Genomic DNA, 9,581 nt, shown 5'->3' on the forward strand with positions numbered 1-9,581 from the left:
CACCTGCTAGGCATTCGTCCTAGAAAATTAAAAGTAACTACTTGGCCGCTGAGCACTAAGTTCGGTAAGGCGGGGACCGTAGCACCTGGCACACAGTAAGGAAGTGTTTTCAACTGCTGAGAAAGCAAGTCAATTACCAGGATATGCGTCTTTATCACGAATGTTATTGCCAGAGGTAGAAATAAGACAAACTGCGAAAGAACGTACTCAGATATCTCAGGAAAAATGGGAGAAAGAAATGGTTAAAAATATATTTAAGTACCAACTCATAACACTTCAAATATGCAGGAAAACGGGAGGTAGTCAGCAGCAGCTGAGGTCAGAAGGAAGGTGTGTGTGTGTGCGCGCACGTGTGTGCCTGTGCGCGCGTGTGTGCATGTGTGCATGGGTGTGCACATATATGCTTGTGTGCATGGGTGTGTACGTCTGTGCATGCTCGTGTGTGCGTGCGCGCGCGCGCGTGTGTGTGTGTGTTCGCGCGCGCTCGCGCTTCCTCCGAAGCTTAGGGTTTGTTCAAATTTGGCGAGGTAGGGAGGGGAAGATGACTCTCATTTAAAGTCCTTTGTGTACTTTTACTCCTCCTCCCCTTCTCTCCCAGTTTACTAATATATATATATTTTAGAACAACGTGCAGAGATAAAATCAGGGTAATACCTTTAAAGTCCTGGATATTTTTTATACTTTGAGCTACCTAGGCAAACAAGCTTTCTCTGGAAGTAATTCACACTGAAGGTTAACTTGAATGTAAATTCAGTGCTGATTTTAAATTTAAATGATAATGTTTCTTATAAATCTTTATAACCCAGAGTCATTTAATTGAAGTAACATTCCACCCTGGAGCACTGATGTTTTCAAAATGTGTTAAGGATAAGAAAATTCAGTGGGAAAGCTGGAATATGTGTGTTCCACCAACATGGATTTTGTCATGCACAGAATTCAAGAAAACAAATGACTAGTGAAGTCCTACCTTATAATTAGAAGTTCTCTTGCTAATATAGGTGTATAGACAAGCATTTTGTACTTTTTGGAATAAATTCCATGATAGCTCTCATGATAAAAGCTATTAAATTAATTGTCTACCATTATATGTCTTCAAGTCTCCCAGCTACAACTGATTGTCTCTGATGATTAAATGACAATGGAGGTTCTCTGCAGAATACTCTTTAAAAAGGAGGGTGTGATCACAGTGACCTACTGAGAAAGATGCAACACAAACAGGAAATAACCACAACATGTAATTTCAGTTCTTTTTTTTTATTATTATTTGTTTAATGTCTAAGGTAGTAGTTCTTAACTTCTTGTGGCCATGCCCCACCTAAGCATCTCTAAAATCCTGATGTCCCCACCATCCCCCCCACATATAATTCTTATTATTAAAAAAGTGCACTATCACTTGGAGGAAGCCTAAAAGGTCATTAACTTGGTCTAAACAAGCTTCCAAAGAACATGGCATTCATGAAAGAGAGAATTAAAAGGACAACAGGACAGTTGAAGTATTGAGGAAGAAATCACTAATTGTTAAAAAAATATGAATGATATGAAAAAATAGCAAATAAAGTTTTAAAACAATAGAGAACTGAAATGTATAAATATGTCAAAGTATATACTTATATACTGTATATGAGGCCCCTAGAACCATAAGAAATGCAAAAAAAATTCACTGATAATAACTCATTCTCAAATTGCTCCCCCTGGCCCCCCCTAAAAATCAAACTGCCTCCTGTGGGGCATGTGCCTCACATTGGGAACCACTGGTCTAAGGCCTAACTTCCCCTCCAGGCAATAAGCTCTCTGAAATCAAGGACCATATTTGTTTTCTATGTGTATCCAGCATGTGGTAGTACAGGGTACATTGTATGTCCTTGTGACTGTTTGTCAAATGCAAGACCTGACTCTAATCTACTCCTAGTGTATGTTCTGTAAGTTTAAAATCAGGCTAATACTTCTTGATTAAAAATGTGGATTGAGTTGTTACTGCTTCTTATTTACACTGGATTCCTTCTAAGAATTCTGAATTTGGTATTATGCTCATTCCAGGGTTGCAAACCCCCCTTCCTACTACACGTTTAAAAGTAGTCGTGACACACTTTGCTAAGATGAACAATTACCCTTAATTATAATGCTTAGGTAGTCTGCTTGCTGGCCTAAATTTTTCATTTGAAATTAGCATGTTTTTTTTCCAACCAGTTTACATGTGTGGTGGTTGTACTTCCAGTTGTTCTAGATAGAATATATACAATTTATCAGAGGAGTAAAGAAGTTCATCCAGGAGTTGGTAATAGCTCTAAATTTAGATTGACAACCTAATTGGCAATATAAGGTAGCTCTAACTACAGTTTGGAGATTTCAAAAATTCAATTTGCTGAACTAAGAAGGTAGTAGTAGTATTCAGTCATCAATACCATTTTAACACGGACTATTTAACAACTAACTGCTCCTTGTATATATGAAACATAATTATAACCAAACACTATAAAACCTATACACCAATATTGTGGACTTGGTTACAGACCACTGTAGTAAAGCAATTATCGAAATAAAGTAAGTGAATTTTTTTTTTCTGGTGGAAGATCTTACCTTTAATTTGTAAAAAATGCAACTCCTGTGAAGTGAAATAAAGTGAAGCACAGATACAAGGAAGCTTGCCTGTATATGAGACCTGCTTTCAAATAGATATTCATATCCTGAGTTGTTACTACTTCGGTATAAGAAAAGTCCAAAGTGTTATGAAGATAATTGCTTTTAATGTGTCATGAAATTGTCTTAGAGTTACTTTTCTGAATAAAGAAACTTATGTGTTCTGTAAGGAGAGATTTGTGAAAGCAAGATTTGTGAAGCTTTACACTGGATTTTAGTTAAGTTAAATGTAACTTCAAAAATTATAATTGATAATTATTTCACTTAAGCAGTTTGAAGTACTCTCATGATATATACATTAAATTGAGAACTGTGAAATTCCTCTATCTGGATTATGAATCTTACAGTTTCTGTCACTATTCGGGGGAATATATGTGATTTCTTGAGCAGAACTCTAGAATTATTTGCTGGAACAAAAAGCAATTTTATATGTTGCTAACTCTTACTAAAATGTAATTGTGTTTTTTATAGTATCTTTCTTTTTCAGCTTCTGAAATAGCTCCAGAATGAATATTGGGGTGTCCTTTGTTATCCATAGCAAACCCCTTTCAATGACATCTGAATTTACGTTAATTCAATGACCTTTGGAAAGTCCCTAAGATTAGGGGGCTGGTTGTCAGGGGAAGTAACTATGTGATTAGAAGGTTAGAACTTGCAGTCTTATCCCCCTCTGACCTCTGGGAAGGGAGAGGGACTGGAGGTTGAATGACCAGTGCTTTAATCAATCATGTCTCCATAATAAAGTCTCCTTTAAAAAACCAGAAAGAACAGGTTTGGAGTCCTTCCACTTGCTGAATGTGTGGAGGTGCTGAGAGGGTGGTAAACCCCAGGAAGATATGGAAAGGAAGTGTTTTGTACCTTCCCCCATACCCTGCCCTACGCATCTCTTCCCTCTGGCTGTTCCTGAGTTAGATCTTTTTATAATAACCCAGTAATCCAATCAGTAAGCCTTTTGGAAGTCCTAGGAGGTGCTCTAGCAAATTAATCAAACCCCAGGAGGAGTTATATGAACCTCCAGTGTATGCCTGGTCTTGTGATTGGTGTGTGAAGTGAGGTGGGGAGGCTTTAACCTATCTCCCAGTAGCATAAAAACTGAGTTAAATTATAAGACACCTAACATGTCGCAGACTGTTTGGTGTGGGGGAAGAAACTACTGCACATTTGGTGATCAGAGTGAGGGTAGCGCTGTGGATACAAAGAAAACAAGAGTGTTTTTCCCTTAACAGGCTCTAAAGAGATGCAGTTGTGAAATGCCCAAGGCAGCAGTTCTTAACTTTAGGGTGTGCGAGACTTACAACCCAAATTGGTGGACTCCACCCCCAGTTTCTGATTAGTGACTCTGGGAGATCACCTGAAGATTTGAATTTCTAACAAGTCCTCATTGACGGTACTGGTTCCTGGAACATACTTTGAGAACCACTAGATCTGGTGTAACATCTCATGTAAGGTGGTTTCAGCCTCAGGTAAGGACAGAGTTAAATTAGGCATAATTAGGCATCCCAGTAATAGGTGATGATATTTCATGCAAAATTTCAGAGTAGTGCAAATGTAAAATAATGGTTATATAGTGCTTATTAAAAAAAGAAAGAAAAGAAATAAAAATGCTCCAAACAATGTTTCAAGGACAGAATTTACAGGCCAATGATATCCAATTCCATTTTACTTTCTGAATAGATTTTTGCAATATTTTCCTGGGCCCTTTCTGCCTCTAGTTTTTTTCTTGTCTTTTTCAAATAGCATTTTCTAAATGATATTCTTCTAAAAGACTGACTCCATTGAGTCTGTGAAGTCTATTCTGAGTTCTTCATTGTTTGCTTAAATCTCATATCCTCTGCCACAGCCTTCTCTATCTCCTTAAGAGTTCAGGCCTGTCCCAGTTCTTGAATCAATGCCCAAAGAGACAGAACCTGCCTCAGTTAATGGTTCTAGATCAGCTCCTGAATTCCAGCCCATTTGCCAGGCATTCTGGTTCCCCCCTACCTGCCTCCTCCTCAGGACCATGCCTTCACAGGCCCAGGAGTGGGGTCACTTGTCACATCTGGACTGATCTCCTGGAACCATCTCTGATACCAACAAACAAAACAGAAATGCAGAGTTAACTTCTCTGGTTTAGTCACCCTCTTCAGGGGAATTACTTCACAATAAAAGCAATGGGAGAAAACCTGTACATTCTTCATTCTTTCTCATTTCTATTAGTTGTGCTACTCAGTTTCTTGAGCTGAGAACCTTGGGTTTGCTATTTTTTGGATTCTTCATCCTTTTCTTCTATGTTCCATGTTCAATCAATGGCAAATTGTATTGAGGTAATAGGATAGCTTCACAGTGTCTCATTTGCCACTTCTCCAATCTCCTCTGCCCTGTTCTAGACTTCTAAGAATTGTTTCAATTTTCTGATGTCTCAGAATTGGAGAAGAGCATATTATCTAGCTAGCTCAACTATCTGTTGAATATTTGAATTATCACTTCTACATTCTCATTAAGTACAACACATTCATTACAGGGGAACTCAGTATTTCTTGAATCTTAGCCCATTCATTCTTCAGAGGATATAATTTAGAAAGTTATGTCAAACACATGTGTGCATATAATATCTTTTTAAAGAGAAAGTCATTATAATAAAGGTAGGAGCAATTAAGTATCTATGGAGGTAACAAAAGGCAAATACAATAAATAGAGCTCTGGTTTTTTTTTGTTTTGTTTTGTTTGTGTGTGTGTGTGTGTGTGTGGAAATAATAGATTCCCACCTTCAGTAATATCTTTATACCTGGATTTTGGGTTCTTTTTGAAATTTGAGAATAGTAGTGCTAGTCAGATTGCTGAAAGTTAAATCTCACGAATATGAGTGATTTTAATAATGTTAATGAAGACAGAACTGATGGTCTAAGACAGATGTCTGCCTTGGATATTCGCATACAAGGAGGACTCTGATATATTTATTAATTGTTTTTCCCCATTACTGAGCATTGAGTATATGTAACATATGGTACCATGTGGACTCATATAATTCTGGAAAATGAATTAAAAACAGTACAATATTGGACACATTTAAGGCACAGAATGTCTTGAAATACACAGTATACCTCACAGGATTTATCAGTTTCTATTTATATTTCTGACACTATGTTATACAAAACCCTGAAGTCTCTTGGAGAACTTCTCAAATAGTTTCAACAAATTCTCCAGATGCCTATGTACTCAAAGATCTATAATTCCTGTTGTGTCATGTAGACTTTGTCACCATTGATCATCTTAAGATGGACTTCAAAATTTTTTTTCACAACAAATCTTTTAATGTTTCTCTCACCCCTGCCCCACTCCGTTGGATCTTGGAAACCCTTGTCCTCTCACCTATGTGCATATCCCACCACTCATTAGGCCCTGTTAAAAGTTGTTGTCCTCATTACTATGTAGAAGAATCAGTGCCTAATAAGTGTTAGACCACCTTATTTAGAGCCTATTAGATATTAGAATGTCATGTTCTCTTGCCTTTTGGCTACAGCCCTAAGATCTGCCTAATCAAACCCTGATCTTCTACATGGCAGAACATAAGCTACCATGCTGATCCCAAATTAGACTTCCCAGGTTTTTAATTCTACTTATAAATAGAACCATCAGAGAAAACATTCAACTTGTAGCCAGATCAAGTCAACGTATGATTATTACTATTTGGATATTCAAGGGTATCATAAACCATTTAGAACAGTAGAAAAATATTGTTGATACCTAGGTGGCCTGGAAGAGCTATTTAATGTTTAGAGATAGGAAATTTCTGTTTATAATTTTTATTTTTAATTTTTCTTATACTTCTACTTACCACACAAAAGGAGGGAAAAATTACCCATCATTTATCTGTCTTGATAGACACTATTGTAAAACCTCTTTAAAACTAATTAAAATTTGCCACAGAAATCTCTTTTGAGAGCTGCACATCTGTCTCCTCATTGAATCTCTGTCAGTCCTCTTGGAGGCACTCTCGTGGCATGCAAAGTGATCCAAAGGGTACACCGGAAAATCTCCAATCTCAGCATTATTATCATGCTAGCTCCTTTTAGGAATAGCTTAAACACGCTTTGGATTGCATTCATCACAAAGTATTTCACTTATTATAATTCCCCAAATAGTAAAGAGGTGTGTGTGTGTGTGTGTGTGTGTGTGTGTGTGTGTATGTGTGTGTGTGTGTGTATGGGAGGAGGGAGGTTGACAACATGTATTTTTCCAACCATTCACCCATATACTATCATTGAGTGTGGTTTATATTCTAACATTTACCTTGCACTGTAATGTACAAGGTATGGCAAAAGTAGGTTTACAGTTCTTCATATAAAAATATTACAATCTATATATATAAAAGCCTAAGTGACTGTTGCAACCAAAACAACCGAATGGACGACCGAACAGGCTGCGTGGGGTGACCAGGATGGTAGGGGGGTTAGTGAGGGCCAACCAAATGACTAAGCAGCAGGCTACATGGGGCGACCAGGCTGGCAGGGGGGGCAGTAAGGGGCGACCAGGTCGGTGGGGGTGGGGGAATGCAGGTTGGGGAGAACAGGCCAGCAGGGAGGGACAGTTGGGGGTGATCAGGCCATGGGGGGTGGCAGTTAGGGGTGGGCAGGCAGGCAGGCAGGTGAGCAGTTAGGAGCCAGTGGTTCCGAATTATGAGAGGGATGTCTGACTGCCGGTTTAGGGCCAATCCCCTAAACCGGCAGTCAGACATCCCCCAAGGGGTCCCAGATTGGAGAGGGTGCAGGCTGGGCTGAGGGGCCTGTCCCTCCCCTCCCCTCCCCGTGCACAAAAAGTTATACCAACCAAAATCCCACCAACAGATGACAAATCCCATGGTTGCCCCGCATGCCAATTGCGCATAATAATCCGGCTTCATCTTTGCCAATCTGAGAGTGCCTGCTATTTTTAAATGGCCTTAGCCTGAGTTATTAGCTCGCTAGGATATCATAGATTCTGCTAATATGGAATGGTAGTATAGTGAATAAAAAGTGAGTGCACCTATCAGAGTACTTTCTAGGGAGTGCTTTCCTAACCAAATATTTGAGGCACTGAAAGCCCCAAGTTTTTGCAATGCTGTAAGTGCTCAAAAAGACCTTCAGAGACATTAATCTTATTGTCTTTCTGCTCTTAACACCCAACTTTTAAAAACCATTTTTATTTTGAAACAAATAGACTTTCACTAAAGTTGTAAAAAAAAAAAAATAGTAGAAAGAATTCCCATATACCTCTCTCCCAGAGTCCCCAAATGTTAACATTTTACCACATTTGCTATCACATATCTTTCTCTGAACTCTGAAAGTAAGTTGCAGGCATGATGCCTCTTCACCCTAAATATCTTAAGTTCATCCATTATCAGGAAAATTAATACAAAAATTATCTTACAGACATTGTTTAAATTTCATCAATTTTCCCAATAATTTCCTTTATAGAAAAAGAAGAAAAAAAATTTTCTGTTGTAGGATTCAAACAAGAATCACACATTACATTTAGTCGACACATACATTTTTCTGGTAATACATACTTTTTCTAGATAAATTCTAGGTTGATGTAAAAAGATACTTTTTGGCAACCCAACTTCCAAATATCTTGTTTAGTTTTTTTTTGTTTTGTTTTGTTTTGTTTTTTTGTATTCATATGTTTTAAAGCAAAGTTGCTTAAAAAGGGGGAAAAAAAAGATTCAACAAGTTAAGGAGGGGGCACACTGTTACTATAGTTAATATACATTTGCAGCAATTAAATCATAAGCTATAAAAAAGGAAAATTTCAGAAACCTTTGAAAGTGCCCTGGAATATTAAGAAAAAATTTTCCAGTGCCTTTCTAAAAAGATTGCTTGCTGTTTGTACTAATGGTACTAGCTGTTGAAAGTCCTATTTGATTGTATACAAAGCAAGTTGTTAGAGATCCTAGGGAGGGGAAAAAATGAAACAGATGTAACGAGAATTGACTCAACCCCAGGGACAAGGGCATTTGTGCTCTTTGTAGGATGAAGGTGAACAGTTTTCCTTTCTCTTGGATCTGTATTAATAACCAAAATAGTGTGAAGTATGTTGATTGGATAAATTAAACCTTTAACTCTGGTTAGCACTTGAATAGGCTTCATGAGGCGCTAAATATTTTGGGTAGTTGTGATCAGTTGATCTGAGAGTTTCTACAGTTTAAAGGAGTTCAAAAAGAAGGTGCAGATGGATATTTTACTTATTAAATAGACATTCAAAAAGTGATCACTGAGTGTCAAATAATGTTTTAACCACCTTGAATGAAAACTCATTGTATAACATTTTCTAGGTTATGAATGGGGAAACAAGGCACAGAGAGGTGAAGCAACTTGTCTAAGGTCACACAGCTTACATGACTAGGAAAATGAGGATCTCAAAGGAAGACCTACAGGGACCAGAGTGGTTTAATCCCATAAATCTCAAATCTAACCTATCAGTTTTACTTTGAGGCTGGGTCCTCATACTGAGGATAAATGGTTGGGAGCATGATCAAAATTCAGCAGGACAGGGGCAGTGAAGAAGGAAGGAGAGGGTCTGGACTAAGGTAGTAGAGGGTCAACAGTCAGAAAAGCTCTGAAAGCAAGCTGCCATGTTTATTTATTTTTTACTAAATTTATTGGGGTATCATTGGTCAACATGAATATATAGGTTTCAGGAGTTGGTTTCTATGTTACAAGATCTGTATATTGCATCACCACCCAAAGTCAAATTTTTTCCTGTCACCATAAGCTGCTATATTTTTAACAAATGAAGTTATAAACACTCTCTGTTCCTAGCTTCCTTTTTAAAGTTCAGGAAAACTAAATTCACATAAAAGCGAGCAACATGACACATTTGTTGGAGCTTGGAGGTTAAGAAATAAAAAAATAATTTAACTCGCACATTTTATTTCTTCTGAGCAGGTTTAACAAAAAGTTGGTGGGGTGGGATAAACACATTTGATT

Source organism: Pipistrellus hanaki (genome assembly GCF_964339955.1).
Source record: "Pipistrellus hanaki genome assembly, chromosome: 2".
NCBI lineage: Eukaryota > Metazoa > Chordata > Mammalia > Chiroptera > Vespertilionidae > Pipistrellus > Pipistrellus hanaki.